Raw genomic sequence first — 18,552 nt, 5'->3', positions numbered from 1 at the left:
ACCAATGTAAATCTGTGGTAATTCATTAGAATTATTTATCCTGGTGACAAAATATGTTAGCACGTCACTAGAGAAAACATGACACTTTTTGCCGGCATTGTTGCATTGTTGCCAGGACCGAGTGCCGAGAGGTTGGTTCGTTACCCGGTGTGCTACACCCAATAATCACAAAGGGGTGAAGAAGCAGAAAAGTTTATTTACAGCTGCAAAAAGGTACAGGGAGAATAAAATCTCCAATCCTGCACCCAGAGCAGGAAGTTACACAGGCTTTTATACATCCTTTTTCCCAGCATACCTATCCAACAGCAAGCTGCCCTAAGTATCCATATAGCCAGCCAATCCAGTTCCCAGCTAGTTCCCTTGTTCTCTGTATCATTTGTTAAACCATACATAAAGCTGCTTTATTCAGCATTGGTCTTCCATATCTGCCCTGTTTGGCCTTGTTTAGTTTCAGGCAGTCTGACTCTGCAACATATTGTTGCAGATCCTCAGCATAACTGCTGCGAGTGCCTCCAGGCGGGGGGCCAAGGACACTTGGGCCTAGTACACAGAGCTGCTGCAAGTGCCTCCAGGCCGGAGTCGGGGGGGCAAGGACACCTGGGCGTAGTGCAAGGGGGCTTCATCGACACTCGTGGTCTTCCATCCCCTCGAGATACCTAGTGGCCGTGCCCCAGTGTCCCCACTGACCTCCCACATCTGAACTCCCAGCCAGAGCCCGTACGTGCTCCACCATTAGAGGCCCTGATGCAGCAAGCCACCCCATACAGCAAAACAAAACCACTTCCCACATGGCATTAGGATGGCAAACGCTAATAGAGAAAGATGAGAACTTGCTATAACAGGGGTTCTCAAACTTCATTGAACCACGACCCCCTTCTGACAACAAAAATTACTACGCGACCCCAGGAGGGAGAACCAAACCCTGAGCCCGCCCAAGCCCTAGCTTCCCCGGGCCAGAAGGGGCCAAAGTCAAAACCCAAGGGCTTCAGGCCCAGGCAGGGGGTGGGGGGAGCTGTAACCTGATTCCAGGGCTGAAGCCCAAGTCTCAGCCCTGCTGCCCAGGGCTCAGGCTTGGGCTTCAGCCCTGGGCCCAGCCAAGCCTAACTCCAGCCCTGGTGACCCTATTAAAAAGGGATCCCGACCCACAGTTTGAGAATCGCTGTGCAGTAACATGCACTGATTATTGGTGATACTTGGTTTCCTCACAAAGACATGCACAAGGTTACATGGAACTCATCAGATGGTTAAACCACAAACCAGACTGAGCACATGTCAGGAGACCGGGTTGTAGGTGGTCAGGCATAGTGGTCAGACTGGGAGTCATGCCTAGTGGTGAGTGTCCAAATGCCAAAAGCAGGGATTGAGACAGGGCCAAAACCAAGAAGCAGGTCCAAAGATTAGAACTAGAGTCAGAATCCAAATGGCAGAGCCAAGAATCAAGTAGGGTGACCAGACAGCAAATGTGAACAATTGGGATGGGGGTGGGGTAATAGGAACCTATATAAGAAAAAGACCCCCAGATCAGGACTGTTCCTATCAAATGGGGATACCTGGTCACTCTAGAATCAAGAGAGAGTCGGAGTCAGGAATCAGAGCCAAGAATCAGAACCGGATCACCGGGGGCAGGGAAGAAAGGAGCGGGGCTGGTTCTGAGGCAGGAGCAAGGCTGGGTGTAGGACAGGATCTGGGCTGAAGCTGTGGAGGAACAGAGCAGAAGCAGGGCTTGGCAAGAGCTGAGCCCAGGGAGGCAGAGAATCACTGAGCACCCAGCGAGCGACTGCTGCTGCTGAGTTTAAGAACCAGACAGCTAACTTCTTCAGCCAATCTGGCAGGGTGGCCCAAGCAGGACAGTGTCGGAGGATGGTGCCGTGGGGAAGGCAAGCAGAGCTTCATCATCATGGGCTTGCTTCTGGATGGCGCCGTGCCTTGTGGTGCCGGAGGTCTATCTTGCCTGGTGGGAAACTGCGGTGCCATCATGGCAATCAAGTCCCTGGCCACCTCAAACGTGTCCAGGATGGAAGGGAGCTCCTGCTCCTCCACCTGGCACTCTCTAGCAGGAGGGTCCAGTGGCACCAGACTTGACAGATCCCTCTGCAGGCCCAAAGTCGACAGTGCTGATCCCTGCGTAGGACGCATACCGCTTATGCTGTCAGACTCAGTGCTCTGACCATGGGTGAGTGCCCTCTAGTCGTCTTCTTGTGCTGCTTAGGTGGCATCGGTGAGTGCGAGCCGTAGTTTCTCTAACAGAGGCCAGAGCGCTGCACACAGAGGTGCTTAATGCCAAGTCCTGCTCGCCCAGAGCTGGCAGGGGACGGAGGGCTGCCTCCATAAGGAGTTCTTTGAGCCTGAAGTCCCTTTCTTTCTTTGTTCTCAGGCGGAGAACTTTGCAGCTCTTGAAGTGAGCTGTTTGATGTGCCTCCCCCAGACACTTTAGGCAGGAGTCCTGGGGGTCACCCATTGACATGAGCTTGTAGCAGGTCCCGCACGGCTTAAACTCTTGGGATGGAGGCATGTGCCAAACCCCAAGAGGGGAGGGAATTGGGCTTGGGGGAACCCCCCACTTCTATCAAACTAATTACTGAAAACTAACCCTAACTAATTAACTATTTACAGGTTAACAGAAAGTCCAATCACTGGGGAAACTGCTTGCGGAGGCAAGAGAGACACACAGCTCCAACGACCGTCACAGGCAGTAAGAACGAATTGAAGAGGTGGCGGTAGAAGAGGTAGAAGCTGCCGTTACACAATAATGCTGAATTTACTCCAGTTGCTTTTCCATGACCATAGTGTGATGCCACAAACGCAGGATAATGACACCATAGCAGGCTCAAGTTCAAGGAGAGGAAGAACTGGGTTACAGTCTATGCAGATATTTTATTCTCATGCAGAGACCCAATAACAACAATTGTATCTAACTCACTGATCCCCACTCCTTCAGCATCTGACCTCTTCCTTGCCTGCCCACCCCCAGACACCCTCGTGCAGTGGAGGAAATAGACCGCAGGAGCTGGAGGAGGGCACCTGCATGGCGCAGCAGGTAAGAGCTCTGACTATGTGCCACGAACAGACCTCTGGTATGGAACTCGAGATGGGGGTGCCCCTCCACCCTCCCTAAATGGCAGTCCTGGCCAAGGCTCCCATGGCTTCCCCACAGCTGCTTGTGTCATTCCCACATTTTTGCAGTGCGGGTGCAGCAACAGGGGCAAGAGTCGCGCACTGGCTGTATGGAGGTGGGAGATCACTCTGAAGCCCCCCGCCTCCCCTGAGACATGGACTCAGAGGTGAGGCTGCACCCGACCCTGACACAGTGCCAGGGCTGAGCCTCTCCAGAAACACGCAGGGACTCTGCCCATCTGCACTAAGCTGTAATGTATCTATAGCCTGAAAAAGAAAACTCAGAGAGAAGGGAAGAAGCAGCTGATAGGGATGGGAGAGAATGGGGATGGACGGATGGAGAGAATGGTATTGGTTCCCTCTAACTAGACAGCAGGGATGGGTTTGTGTCTTGGAGAGAAGACGGTTTCCATTCTTCTCAGCAGACTGGGAAACCATCAAATTAAAGAGGCACTTTGTAGCCAAGTCTAACAGAAAAATGCATGAGTCTCAAATAACATTCAGGGACAATACCTGAGCAGGAAGCCCTTCTCCTCCATAAGTAGTGAAGTAAAGGGGGTGGGATTTGGCGTTCCCACCATAACACAGCCCTTGGACTCCACTGAGTAGGAAAGGAATTATTTGAAGCAAACTCTGGTTAGTAGGTTTAGTCCTCTGGTTATTAGATGTGTGGTTGTGACTATTGATAACACTTTATGATCATCTGGTGCCTTTTATCCAGAAGGATTTCAGTGCTTTACACATGGTATTGTTTTATCCTTTGCTGAATTGCAGCCAGCCCTTGGATGGAACATGTCCGTCAACCTTCACTACATGTGGGATGAAGCGCAGAGTAATCTATCTATTTGAGACTGCTGTGTGGGCATGAGTGTATGCTTTCCTCGATTAGGCTTGTTTCACTCTTGTGAGCAAAACCCATAATTGGTGGTGTATTCTTGTATTGGGTTTTGTCACGTTTGCGATGGAGCACACTATGAGACTGAGTACAGCAGTGATAAACTTTCTGTTATTACTAGGGCCCTACCAAATTCACAGTCCATTCTGGTCAATTTCACAGCTCTAGGATTTGAAAATAAGACAATTTCACATTTTCGGAAGTTTACCCCTGAAATTTCAGGCTGTTGTAATAGTGGGGGCCCCAACCCAAAAGGGGATGGGGGAGTGTTCCAAGGCTGCTCTAGGGGCATTGCAGGATTGACACCCTCACTTCTGTGCTGCCTTCAGCAGGGATGGAGACTCCCTGCATCCAGACCTACCCCCACAGAGCCCCCCCTGCGTCTGGATCTGTGCTGAGCTCCTCCTCCCTGCATCCAGACCCGTGCCCTGACTAGCCCCCTGCACCTGGACTATCCCAAATGAGCCCCCCATCCCACTGAACCCCCCAGCACCTGGACCCCCATGCTGAGTCCTCAGCACCCAGCCTCCCCTGCTGACCCCCAACCACCTTCATCTGGACGCCCTGCACAGTCCCATTCCCCCTGCACCTGGAACCCTCACTTCTGAGTCCCGGCCTGCGACCAACACGCGCAAACGTCCTGTCCGGCCCGCCTGAGCTCCCAGCCAAGGAGGCGAGCCCCGGCCCCTCCCCCGACCGCCCTCTCCCCCGTCTCCGCCCCATCCAACGCCCCGGACTCCCTGACTCTCTCCGCAAACCCCTGCCCCTCATCCAATCCTGCCCCCCGCTCGCCGGAGCCGGTCCCGGGCAGAGGGCGAGCGGCTGCGGGGGAGGGGCCGGGGTTCGCTCCCCGGCCGGGAGCTCAGGCGGCCGGACAGGACGTGGGCAAACGACGTCTGGCCCGCAGGACCGTCCTGTCCAATCCCCAGCCCCTCCCCCGCTGCCTCCCCTCCCCCGGGGTGTGGATACGGGACAGGGAGTGGGGGGGGTTGGGGTCCTGGGGGCAGTTAGGGTGCGGAGGTCTCTGGAGGAGGCGGTCAGGGGACAGGGAGCAGGGGGTTGGATGGGTCGGGGATTCTGAGGGGAGACGTTGGGGGGCGGGAAGTGGGAGGGGGTGGATGGGGTGGGAGCCATGCTATTTGGGGAGGCCCTGTCTTCCCTACCCGGCCCTCCATACCGTTTTACAACCCCATGTGGCCCTCGGGCCAAAAAGTTTGCCCACCCTGCCTTAGTGACACAGTGGGCCTGGCTCATGGCTCTGAGAGTGAAGGCGCAGCCTGGCCAGTTGGAAACTGGTCCATGAGATCTCTGTGCTTCTCTGAGCCATGTGGCTCCTGATCATCGTCAGCTCTCAGACACGCCAGCATGACCCCCGGTCTGAGTCCTGTAGGCCGAGGAGAGCGCTAAGCCCCTGCTGTGCCCCGGGATTCTGCTGCAGAGAACGGCAACCTCTGGCCTTCTCAGTGCGGCTCTCCCCTCTCCTGCCTGGGACCTGACCCATAAAGCACACTTCCCCGGATTTGTATTAGGCGTGTTTTGCAGACTGTGAAACTGAGGCACAGAGAGGCCAAATGACTCTCCCAAAGTCAGACTTGATGGTCCAATGTCCCATTAAACTCTGCGAAATTATGTAACTGGAAAATGGCCTTTCCTGAGACCCTGCACTGGCCTCACGCGGCATCTCGCCAAGCCCAGACCGGCTGTATGTTCGCAGGCACGTTTCTTCCAAACCAGAAGTGGGAAACGTGATAGGCTGTGAGGCCAAGGCCAAGGGAACCATCGAGAGCTCAGCAGGGCTGAGAAGAGAGGAAGGAGCAAACCCCTCTCTTATTAGGGAAAATGAGGGCCAGTGAAACATGCCCAGGGCTAGGGAATATAAACGCCAGCTCAGGAAAGGTAAGGACACCGTGAGGCGGGGTCTGATCCTGTGCAGGGAAGAGCCCTGCTCCAAGAACACAGCCTGTCTCGGGTGAGTAGAGCAGTGCCATCAGCCTGTCCCGCAGTCAGGCAGTGCCCAGCCTCCAGATATGAGCTACAGACAACTCAGAGTCCTGGCAGCAAAGTTGAGAGAGAGCATCTCTCTCAACCCCTGTCCTGCGCTGCTCTCCAGATCCCCTCACACACTGACGTTCCTCCTCTCCCATCTCAGCCAAATCCCAGGGGAATCTGTGCTCGGGGCCAGGCTGGGACAGAATCTGTCCTGCAGCTTTTGAGTCATGGGCACAAATCCACTTTCTGCTTAAAAAAGAATTCCAACTTTTCAGGGGCTGGGGCTGAGTCCCAAAGAGCTGAGCAGAAGGGCTGTGAGTTGCAGGCAGGTGGAGATGCTGAAGGGCTGCGAGCCCCAGACCCGGCGCAGACGCTGAAGGGCTGCGAGCCCTGGGCCCAGCCTAGAGGGTGAAGGGTTGCGAGCCCTAGGCCCAGCCTAGAGGGTGAAGGGCTGTGAGCCCTAGGCCCAGCCTAGAGGGTGAAGGGCTGCGTGTCCCGGGCCCAGCCTAGAGGCTGAAGGGCTGCGAGCCCTAGGCCCAGCCTAGGGGGTGAAGGGCTGCGTGTCCCGGGCCCAGCCTAGAGGCTGAAGGGCTGCGAGCCCCGGACCTGGTGCAGCTGTTGAAGGGCTGTGATCCTCGGGCCTGTTGCAGCCAGACATCCTGGGCCCTTTCCAGTGTATCAGCTGGGGGAGAGAAGAGGGGGTGCCACCTCAGTTTGGAAGGGAATTTGTTATTCAAAAGTATCTGCTCAAGATGAAGCAGTCATTGGATTAGGGTTGTTGGCTTGAGCTGCACAGCCTCAATTCTCCCTTCCTTTCTCCATCATCCCCAGGGCTACTGGCTCCGGCGTTGTCTCAAAATTAGGCAAATCATAGATTCATAGATTCCAGTGACAGAAGGGATCATCTAGTCTGGTCTTCTGGATAGCACAGGCCAGAGAGCTTCCCAAAAATAATCCCTAGAGCAGATCTTGTCGGAAAACACCCAATCTGGATTTTAAAATGGTCAGTGATGGAGAATCCTTGGTAAATTTACAATCCTTGGTAAATTATTCCAATGGTTAATTACCCTCACTGTCAATCATTTACACCTTTTTTCCAGTCTGAATTTGTTTAGCTTCAACTTCCATGTTATACCAATCGCCGGTAGATTGAAGAGCCCATTATTAAATATTTGTTCCCCATGTAGGTACTTGGAGACTGTAATCAAATCACCCCTTAACCTTCTCTTTGTTAAGATAAATAGATTGAGCTCCTTGCCTGTATCGCTATAAGTCATGTTTTCCAGTCCTTTAATCATGCTTGTGGCTCTTTTCTGAACCCTCCAATTTATAAACATCCTTTTTGAATTGTGGATACCACAACTGGACACAGTAGGGATCACACTGGTGCCACTACTGAGGTACAGTAACCTCTTTACTCCTACTCGAGATTCCCCTATTTAGGCATCCTAGGGTCACTCTAGCTATTTTGGTCACTGTATCACACTGGGAGCTCATGTTCAGCTACTTATTCACTTCTACCCCCAAATCTTTTTCAGAGTCACTGCTTCCCAGGATAGAGTCCCCCATCCTCTAACTAAGGCCTACAGGTTTTGTTCCTGGATGTATATGTTTACATTAGCCATATTAAAATTAGGGCTGTCAAGCAATTAAAACAATTAATTGCGATTAACTGCGCGATTCAAAAAATTAACCGCGCGATTCAAAAAAGAATTACGCGATTAATTGTGCTGTTAAACAACAATAGAATACCATTTCTTTTAAATATTTTTGGATGTTTACTACATTTTCAAATCTATTAATTTCAATTACAACACAGAATAAAGAGTGTACAGTGCTCACTGTATATTTATTTTTGATTACAAATAATTGCACTGTAAAAAACAAAAAAAACCCTATTTTTCAATTCACCTCATACAAGTACTGTAGTGCAGTCTCTTTACCATGAAAGTTGAGCTTACAAATGTAGAATTATATATATATAAAAAAAACTGCGTTCAAAAATAAAACAATGTAAAAGTTTAGAGCTTACAAGTCCACTCAGTCCTACTTCTTGGTCAGCCAATCGCTCAGACAAACAAGGTTGGTTACAATTTGCAGAAAATAATGCTGCCTGCTTCTTGTTTACAATGACACCCGAAAGTGAGAACAGGTGTTCGCATGGCACTGTTGTCGCTGGCGTTGAAAGATATTTTCGTGCCAGATACGCTAAAGATTCATATGTCCCTTCATGTTGCAATCACCATTCCAGAGGACATGCTTCCATGCTGATGATGGGCTCTGCTTTTGATAACAATCCAAAGCAGCGTGGACTGATACATGTTCATTTTCATCATCTGAGTCAGATGCCACCAGGAGGTTGATTTTCTTTTTTGGTGGTTTGGGTTCTGTAGTTTCTGTATCAGAGTGTTGCTCTTTTAAGGCTTCTAAAAGCATGCTCCATACCTTGTCCCTCTCAGATTTTGGAAGGCACTTCAGAATGTTAAACCTTGGGTCGAGTGCTGTAGCTATTTTTAGAAATCTCACATCGGTACCTTCTTTGCGTTTTGTCAAATCTGCAGTGAAATCTTAAAACGAACATGTGCTGGGTCATCATCCGAGACTGCTATAACATGAAATATGTGCAGAATGTGGGTAAAACAGAGTAGGAAACATACAATTCTCCCCCCAAGGAGTCCAGTCACAAATGTAATTGATGCATTATTTTTTTAATGAGCATCATCAGCATGGAAGCATGTCCTCTGGAATGGTGGCTGAAGCATGAAGGGGAATATGAATGTTTAGCATATTTAGCATGTAAATACCTTGCAACGCTGGCTACAAAAGTTCCATGCCTTCTCACTTTCAGGTGACATTGTAAATAAGAAGCAGGCAGCAGTATCTCCCCTCAATGTAAACAAACTTGTTTGTCTGAGCGATTGGCAGAATAAGAAGTAGGTTAGGTAACCAAAAAAAAATCTGCATTTGTAAGTTACACTTCGAGGTCTAGTGGGTATGAGTGGGGGGGCTGGGGGTGGGAGTCAACGCTCCTGGGTTCTATTCCTGGATCTGTGAGGGAGGGTTGTCTACTGTTTAGATCAGGAGATGGAGAGTCAGGACTCCTCCTGGCTTTGCAGCTGACTCCCTGTGTGACTGAGGGCAATTCCCCTCACCCCCCCCCGTGCCTCAGTCATACGGGGATAATGACACCGACCCAGCCCCTGGGGGTTGGGGCTGGATTCATTCCAGTCTATACAGCACCTCTGAGGGAGGTGCTAGGAAAGGGCAGGACATAAGTAACCAACAGACACTAATGGGATGCACCATGTGATTCTCTTTCTGTCCCTAGCGCATGTGACTGTGGACCCCAACACAGCCAATGCCTACCTGCTCTTGTCCTGGGATCAGCGGAGCGTGAGGGTGGGCAACAAGAGGCGGGACGTCCCCAGTAACCCCAAGCGGTTTGACACGTGCACCTGCATCCTGGGCCGGCAGCAGTTCACAGCCGGGATGCACTACTGGGAGGTGGAAGTGGGGGACAAACCATGTTGGACACTGGGGGTCTGTGAGGAGTGTGTGAGCAGGCAGGGAATATTCACGCCCTCGCCAGCGACTGGTTTCGGGACGGTGTGGCTGCACAATGGGGATGAGTATGCAGCGCTCACTTCCCCCCTGCCCGAGCTTATGCTGAGAGCGAAGCCTCGGCAGATTGGCATCCTCCTGGACTTTGAGGCCGGAGAGGTGTCCTTCTACAACGTGACTGGCAGCTGTCACATCTACACCTTCAGTGGCATCTTCTTGGAGCCCCTGCGGCCATACTTCTACCCGAGGGTGCGGGCAGGCAGCCTGAATGATGCCCCTCTGACCCTCCCACAGGGAACACAGCAGCCATGAGCCAGTCACAGCCACCTTGGCACCTTGGGCTTTCAGGACTTACCAATGAAAGGCTTTCTTAACAACACATAATTCACCAGCGGAACTTACTGCCACAGGATATTGAGGGGGCCAAATGTCTAGTGGGATTCAAAAAAGGATGAGACATATATATGGATGATCCAAATATCACCAGCTAGAGAGGGCAGGAGACACCAGGACTATAAAACCATCTCCACAGGGCAGGAGCCAGCCACTGACTACAGGGGGGCACATTCCCCAAAGAGAAGGTTATTCCATAATTACACACTGCAGGGTCTCTGGTACCTTCCTCGAAGCCTCTGACTATGGAGACGGGATACTGGCTTTCGGGCGCTGCAGGGAGCTAGCACAGCAAATCCTGTGCTCTCTGGGTGCTGTTAGAGCAAGAAATTTGTCACTGAAGCTGATAATCAGGCACAGAGCAGGAGCACTGACCCACGATATATGCCCCCACACTGCTAGACCTTCCTGCACAGCCCCAGTAGGGGAGTCTCCATCCAGCATTGCCATTCCGCAGCACTGGAATGCAGAGTCAGCAGCATCTGCAGGGAGGCCCAGGGAGCAGGAGGGGATGGGTGAGAGGACCTGAGGGCCTTGCTCAGTTTGCAAAGAATCCAGCTGCAGCATCTTTCGTAGGTGGTGTGGCTGGTGGAGACCTTGGGTCTCCGGCATGTCATGCTCCTGGCCTAGCCGCTTGGTTCAAGGTAGAGCAGTGCTGCCTGTGTCCTGTAACCTCCAGCAGCCAAGCTCGTTGGGGCAGCCATGGAAACATTGCCTTTGGCTACCCTTGTTTTAAAGGGCTTGGGGAGCATGGACACGAGGATGGAGTCGCGTGTCTGTAAAGGGCGGGGCCTGCCAACACGAGCGAGCCAGCTCCAATCGGCAATTCGCCTCTGACCTATTCCCCCTTCTAGTGAAATACCGAAGCCTTCCTTCCGCTGGATGCTTCTGAGCCCAGTCCAGCCCATGGGCCAGAGCTGTCCACAGCCCTGTGCGTGTGCTGTCCCTGGTCTCACTGACGGTGTGCGTCAGCACGCAAACCCAGTGCAGACTGCAAAGCCTGTTGGCCCATAAACCTCAGCTCTCTAGGTCATTTTCTCCCACCAATAAACCATGCATTCCAATAGCCTTGTATAAGCTGGCAAAGCATCCCTTGTGATCTGAGAGCTGCGCACCCCCACCTTCTGGGGGAAGGGGGAGAGCTAGGAGATCCAGTCCAGCTGGAGCCGTGGTGCTCTCAGGACTCAGCACTCTCATGGGCCCTTCGTGTTGCATGTGTGATTCAGGGACTACTATGACTGTCTGAGGGAGCTGCCCATTCCCTAGCCCTGTGTGCACCTCTCTGTGATGGGACTTCACCCCAAGAAGCCAATGTGCTGCATGCAGCTAAATAGTCCAGCCCCCCTCCAGCCCCGGTAATGAAGGCAGAGTGAGAGGAATTTCACACACAGAGAACCCCCTAGACTGTTCCGAAGCTAGGCAGAGAGGGTGGGACAAGGGGGTCTCTGAGGCCCTCAGGCTGGGCCTAGCTCACTGCCATGCCCCTCTCAAGGAGTGGTTTTGTCTTCTTGACATATATTCACCCTAACCCAAATCATGACAGGTTTCAGAGTAGCAGCCGTGTTAGTCTGTATTCGCAAAAAGAAAAGGCGTACTTATGGCACCGTAGAGACTAACCAATTTATTTGAGCATAAGCATCCGATGAAGTGAGCTTTAGCTTATGCTCAAATAAATTGGTTAGTCTCTAAGGTGCCACAAGTCCTCCTTTTCTTTTTCCTAACCCAAATGTATCCCATTGGCTACAGGGAGTTCCAAGCTAGGACAAGTTCACCTTGATGTCTTTCTCCAGCGGGCGGATGGTTGCAGAATCTCTCCTGGGTTGCAGAATTGCTCCTAGCCAGGGCTGGCTTTGATGCAGCAGCCTGGGGATGGTGCTCCATCCTAGCTGGGCAGGGCTCACGCCCTCCTTGCCTGGCCAATCCCATCGGGCTCCCCTTGAATATGTCCAGGACGCGATGGCTGCAGCCCTGCAGCCGCTGTACAGCCATGGGCACAGTAGGCCTGTGTGTGGGTGTTCGTCTGGCTCCAGGGCTAGGGAGGGAGGAGGAGACCCGGGAAAGAGCAGCAGCAAGCTGTTCGCTGAGTAGACAGGACTGGGCTGGCAGCTCCAGGTGCATTCCCAGCTCCGCGGAGAGGGACGTCAAGGCTGGCTGGACTGATCCCTAGATCTAGATCCCTAGAGGGCAGGTGCGTGCAGGGGTCTGGACACAGAGAATGGCCGACACCCTGTTTCCTGGCAACTGAGGGCCTGGGCCCTTCCCCCCTGCAAGGTGAGACCTAAGGGTTGGAGAACAAGGGAATCAGGTGCCCTCCTGGCCGGGGAAAGGGACAAAGCCCAGAGGAGGAGGGGCTGGAGGGAGTTTCAGTTTGGGGCTGGCTGGGACATGGAGTGAAGGGCAGACGTGGTTGTCTGGCTCACTGCCCCCCAAAATGGACCCAGCTGAAGGGTCCGGTTCTCGACACCTACAAGCTCTGTATTAGACCATGTTCCTGTCGTCTAATAAACCTTCTGTTTTACTGCGGGAAGCAGCGCGGGGTGAGGGATGTGCTGGCCACGGCTTCCTGCAGCCCCCGTTGGCCTGCAGTGGGGAACTGCGGCCAGTGGGATCTGCGATCGGCCAAAGCTGTGGACGCGACAGGTAAACAAACTGTCATGCCAAACGTTGCCGACCCCGGTGCTACAGCAATCTCCCGCACAGCAATGGCTGTTACAAGACAGCATAAGTTAGAACATCCCAGAGTCTAAAGCTCAGGTGTATTTGAGGATCTGGGCCAGTACTTGGCTGTTTCTATAGTAATGACCCCTGAGCAAGCAGTGTAATGTACATGCTTATCACTGAGCTTGTCCAGAGGCTGCATGTCCATCAGAATGACTAGATGTCCTGATGTGTAATAAAAACACTTGGAGTCATAAAAAATCAACCCAGCCTACTTTACAGGGCCTGAGCCTTCTCTCCCTTACAGCATCTGAGCAGTAGGAGAATGGCTAATACGGGCCACTGTTCTGGTTGTTGTATTCTATTTATAAAAGCATAATACTGGCCAGTATTATAGTTGCTGTATTCTGTTATAAAACAAGAACAAAACATAGAAAAATAAAAAATACAATTTAATGTTTTGAATTAATTTGGGGAAAAGAACTTACAGCACAATACAAGAATTTAAAACATTTAAAACATTCCTTTCTTTCTCTCCAGTATTTTCGTGTCTTTTGTTCCAATTTTGGGTAGCGGAAGCGAGTAGTATAAGAGCCCTACCATCAATCAAACATTAACCCCACCCCTTGACCCCGTAAGCCCTGCACACAGGTCACTGGAAGTCCCACCTCTTGGGAGTATTACTTCCAGGGTCAAGGTGGACACATGTCCGGAAGCAAGGTGTGTCATGTGACCCCTGTAAGAACTCCTCCCACTGTCCTCTGCTGATCAGGATGGATTCTGCCCCCACAGGAACGCTTTGAGAGAAGATTTGACCAATCAGGGGGAGTTCCGGGGTTTGTGTGACCCCTCTAAGAACTCCTCCCACTGCCCTCTACCAATCAGCAGGGGTTTCAGCCGCTGGGGACCACCCCGAGAGGAGATTTGCCCAATTGGGGGGAATTCTGGGGCAGGGTGACCTGTCAGGAGGTGGCTCGTGTGACCCCTCTAAGAACTCCTCCCACCACCCTCTACCAATCGCGATGGGTTTTGGCCACAGAGGACAGCCCCAAAAGGAGATTCGACCAAAATAGGGTGGGTTCTGGGACGGGCTCAACCACCCAGAAGAGGGTCATGTGACCCCTCGAAGGACTCCTTCCAATGTCCTCTGCCAATAAGAGTGCAGAACCATCACCTCATAAGTCCCAGCGCTGGGAAGAGGAGGCCATCTCTTACCAAGAAGACGTGTTTTAGAAATTGTGGAAAGGCTGAGAGGAAACGTGGACTCCTTTACCACCCCTGTGAGAACTTCAGACTTTGTTTTAGCCCCGAGGACCTTTGGAGTTGTGTGGAGAAAGCGCTACAGCAGCGACAGTTCTGAAGAGGATGAGACAGAAGCCAGGGGGATTCCTTTGGCCCAGCCATTGATGGATATGCCAGAATCCGAACCTGAAGCCCAACTGCTCATGAGACACCCCCATGAGCATGGTGGCCTCTCGTCATCCGCCACCCTGGAGGAGGAAGGCGATCATGGCTTGGGGGAGGCACTGGCAGACAAGGAGAATGGAAAAGACATAGCTCAGGTACATGAATGATTAAGAAGCGACGGTCGATGATTGGGTGTAATGAGGTTAGGAACCAGGGGTTGTGTAAATCTAAAAACAAGGAGTGGGAACTTACGCTTGTTTCTTGTCTGAAAATCTCTCGACAGCTTGACGATGCCTTTCCAGAGGACCCGGAGGCCCTGGACGGCGTTGCATCAAGCAGCGAAGGTGAACCAGGCCCGCCTTGTTTTTGCTCGACGCCGCTAGAAATTGTTGAAGATGACTCCGAGGAGGACGGCTACGAGGAGTTTAGGAGGAGGCTTGGCATGGAACTCGCTGAGCCAGTGCCACTTCACGAGCGTAAAAATGTTATGCGGACTATTGTCCGCGTTGCTGTTTATGCTGTTCTTCATCACTGTCTTAGGGAAAAGCTTTTTGAAAATGGTGAGGGCTGTGTCATAGATGCCCCAGCCCAATGGCACCATGACTGTGTGACTTGGACTTCAATGGATAGAAACTGCAAGCTCTGGGACCTGTGTGCTGAGCTATGTTTGGAAAGCTTATTGAACACTATTATTGCCATAGGTTATGTTATGCAACGTCTGTGCCTAACCCAAGAACATTTAGCGCAAGGGGTGACCTTGAGAAATGCTGTGCAATTCAGTGGAGACCCTGACCGTGTTTTAAAGAAAATGTCCAAACTGGAAGATGCCTGCTTACAGCGTTACATTGACCGTCTGGTCCACACAAAAAGTGACAGAACCCTGCTTAAGAAAAAGTCTATTTGTAAGAAATCTAAAAGGATTAATTGAGAGAATGATGAAGGGACAAACATGCAATATAAAACTTGGTCGCTGTACATTTTAAAAAATCGAATGAAAAGGGCTTTGTGATTATCTGTGTTTCTGTTAGAAGGTCTCTGGCCCTTAAGTGAGCTAAAAGTTTGAATGGAGCATCTGGGTTTGTTTTCAAGAAGCTGTATGACTTTTAAATGAAAAAAAATGGTTTGTGAGAACCTAGGTCTTGTGTCTTTGTGTAAAGGAGACCCATTTACAGCAAAAAGCTGTGAAGTGGGAGGGGAACAAATCCTAAAAATGTGTTTACAGTGTAACCCTTCTCCCCATCAGAGTTGGCCACAACAAGGGCTGGATTCAGTATCTAGGAGTTCCCTCCCAGTAACACAATGCAAAACCGGGTCAAGCCCCCACCAGCGGGGCACTGAAGCTTCCCTATGACAAGTTGAAATCACTGAATACTGTGTTAAGTAGTAGTGGGGCCTCAGAGCTGGGGCACCATGAACCCAAAGTGACGTCAGCTCTGCAGTCTGTAACCAAACTCCTAATAGAATCAAAATTACCTCTGACATTACACCATGGAGAGAAAGTGCAATTGGTGTTTGGGGCCCTCAGAAGGGGGCTCACATCACCAGGCACAAACCTCCAAACTCTCTCAATTCACTGGGTTTTGGAATCCTTGTCCCTTGCCTAGCGAGTGCTACTTAGTTGATGGCGAGTCCCTCCGTCATAAAAGGCCAAGGACAGTTCCACTGTCCTTGATTCACATAATCAGGATAACAGCACTTTATTCTTCCTGCCCCAATAACAGAGAAACTGGGGATCCCACAGCCGCCAAAGTGACCATTTGGGCTCCTGTGGGCTCATGCTAGGTGGGGTGAGTGTCCTGTGCAAACGAGATCAGCTCCTGAAGTCCTTTTCCACAACTCACCACCAGATGTCAGGGTAGAGTTCATCCTGCCTCTGCTTACAACACGAAAACAAAACAGGGATGGTTCAGACATGTGTTTGAGTACAATAGAGTTGACTCATCCTGTTGAACTGAATGGTTTTAACCACACCCCCACTGAATAGCGAAGGTAACTGTGATTACTTACCCTTGTTGCTAGAGGGATAAATTTGATGGGTGTGCACCCATAGTAAGGGAGGTGGGTGGGTGAGTTCGGATTAATATGAAATGAAATAAAACCTCAGGAATTCGCAGATGCTATTGGGCAGTTTAAATATAATCCCTGGAGTTGGTAGAGCACTATTGGACAGTGAAAATGACCCAGGAACTGGCAGAACTCTACTGGACAGTTTAAATATGACCCAGGAGTTGTTTGAATGCTATGGGTCACTCTTTCTAGCAATTCAAAGCCATTAAAAGTTTAAAATACTCTATTTACCCAAAAAACCCAAAACAACCAACCAAAAAATCCCACCACACACACACACACTCACACGGGTCTAACCCAAAACTGAAATGTTTGAAGGGTTCACAAATCTTCACCATGCTTTAGAACAATCATTTGCTCGAAAGACAAATTTTTAAAAGCTGTGGGTGCTTATTATGGTTGTGATACAACCATTTTATTTCAACCCCCCACCCCAAACTTTAAGCATGAAAGAAACATGTTTAAAAAACAAGCCCCAAAGACATTTACTGAGATCTGCAAAGGGTCCCCACTTGGAAATGGGTACAGTTACATTACGGATTGGTGATTTACTGTTTAATACTTTAAGAAGGCCCTACAGAAAAATGTATTTTAACTAAAAGGAAAAAAAATGTGGCCAAAAGCAGCTCGGTTGTGCAGACAGCTTAATTTGTTGGATCATACTAAAGAAGGTCTGTATTAAAATCACAAATGAGTTTGATTCCCCATAGTTTAAATTCCAGGGTCTTGCTAATTAAGAGGTCTCTTGGGTTTTGGTACTGTTTCTCTCCCTCTCCGTGTGAAAGTTGCAAGCTGCTAATTGTGTTAGTACATCCTAGACAGAGTCTGTTCTCAAAGCAACACTTTGTAACAACAGAAACAGCACACAGAGACTCCCCGCCCTTTTGTTGTATTTATCTGGCTTTGTTAACAATTGTGCTTTAAAATAGAGATAGAGGATGTATGTGGATGGATGCTTGGTGTGGATAATAACTGAATGATCAGGGAGGTGCCAGCCTAAGAATCCAGTGTCCATCGGCCAGAGGACGTCAACCAGAGGACGTCAATGTCGGCATCAACCAGAGGACCCCCGGAGGGCAGACTGGAATCCACCCAACAGCCTCAAGGATGGGAGAACCGAAGAACAAGACGGAGCCGTCAGGAATGTGCCATCTGCTGATTGATTCAGCAACAGCATGATGAAGCAATTCCCATAGGGTGGCATAGGAATAAATTCCTATAAAAATGGACTGTAGAAATGGAAAACTTTGGGGTCTGATTCTGCAAACCAACTTCCAGGCGCGTCAGATGTGCATCTGACAAGGCCCTGCTCCCTCCTCGTGTCCAGGCCACCTGGCCAGTGGCTTGGCATGAGCAACTCTAAGGCTGGTAACTATGATAACAACCTTGCAGAACCTCTGTGTGTGTGTATGTGTGTGTGTATGAATAAATATGAAATTGAATGGAATGTTATAGCTATAACTAACTGCTTACTATGATTCTTTCTGTATGCACAATAAATGTGGCATTTTGCCTTTTCCCTTTTAATAAGATCCTGCTGGTTTTTATTTTATTGGTATAACAAATTCCCCCATCCCAGATCACAAAAGGGAATGTTAGGGAGGGGTGCCTAATGTCCTTAAGTAGCTATTATTTGAGAGTTGTAGCGATCAAATCAACCTGCTAGCTCCTATTTTGAAGTCTGTTTGAAACAAAGGCTTAGGATGGTGTAAAAACCTCATGTATTTTGGAGACTCTTTCAACAGAAACTCTCTTGAATGGCTGCTGGACTGCAAAAGGAGCCATGCTCCCTGTTTTTAACTCTGAAAATATATATTCTATTATATCACTCGTTGGCCATGCTGTCTTAGTAAATAATGGTGCCTATGTTTTTTGCAGTGTGATCTGTTTAGCATGGAACCAATCACTTTAAACTGCATTTCATCACCGGGCCAAGGTAAAAACCAGTTTAACTGTAGTTTTGCTTAATAACTTCAGGTATTACACAGGTTGGATAGGGATTTGGGGGTAATACTAACTAACATTTTTGCTTGTTCTTTAATCCAAAGGCCCAAACACATATGGGGGTGGGGGTGGGCGTAACTTTCTGCAATTGGCTTTTAAATGCATGTGGGTTTATTGAAAAGTATTTTGTTGCAAACTGTGTTTTAAACTCTCACTCTCTCTCTCTCTCTCTCTCTGTAAAAAAACATAGGTGTTTTTTTTTTTAAAGTATATGGCTGCAAACTGATGGTAATGGTGTGTTTCAAATTAACAGGGTGCTTTTTTAATGTGCAAAATGTGTTTTAAACTGGATTTTAAAAGTTGATTTTAAGTTACTTTATAAAAAAATGTGTTGGATAATGCCAAACAAAACATTGTCTGTTATGCCTGAGAATATTGGATAACATGGCTATAAAAAGCATTGCAAGATACACATGTCTGGGCTTGTTGAAACACATTTTGAGCAAGGCTAGGTATGCCCAAGA

Source organism: Lepidochelys kempii, chromosome 20 (genome assembly GCF_965140265.1).
Source record: "Lepidochelys kempii isolate rLepKem1 chromosome 20, rLepKem1.hap2, whole genome shotgun sequence".
In the NCBI taxonomy this organism is placed as follows: domain Eukaryota; kingdom Metazoa; phylum Chordata; order Testudines; family Cheloniidae; genus Lepidochelys; species Lepidochelys kempii.
The sequence above is the reverse complement of the archived record's forward strand: the minus strand, read 5'-3'. Positions refer to the sequence as shown.